This window comes from Mastomys coucha, unplaced genomic scaffold, assembly GCF_008632895.1.
Source record: "Mastomys coucha isolate ucsf_1 unplaced genomic scaffold, UCSF_Mcou_1 pScaffold15, whole genome shotgun sequence".
Taxonomy (NCBI): domain Eukaryota; kingdom Metazoa; phylum Chordata; class Mammalia; order Rodentia; family Muridae; genus Mastomys; species Mastomys coucha.
In genome coordinates this window covers 3,089,080-3,089,465 of record NW_022196897.1, presented here as the reverse complement: position 1 = coordinate 3,089,465, position 386 = coordinate 3,089,080, and positions in this window count along the sequence as shown.

The window sequence follows — 386 nt, the reverse complement described above, 5'->3', positions numbered from 1 at the left end:
AAAAAAGAAAAAGAAAAAGAAAAGAAAAAAAAAGAAAATACAAAAAAACTAAAACAAACCCCTGTTCCCTCCCTGTTCCCTCTGCTTACCATCCCACCCTCTCCTGCTTACTGGCCCTGGCATTCCCCTACACTGGGGCATAGAATCTTCACAGGGCCAAGGTCCTCTCCTCCCATTGATGATCGACTTTGCAATCCTCTGCTGTACACATGCTGCTGGAGCCATGAGTCCCCCCATGTGTACTCTTTGGTTGGAGTTTTAGTCCCTGGGAGGTCTGAGGGTACAAGTTAGTTCATATTTTTTTTTCTTTGTGGTTTGTTTTTTGTTTGTTTGTTTGTTTGTTTTTGTTTGTTTTTGTTTTGTCTTTTTTTTTTTTTTTTTTTTTT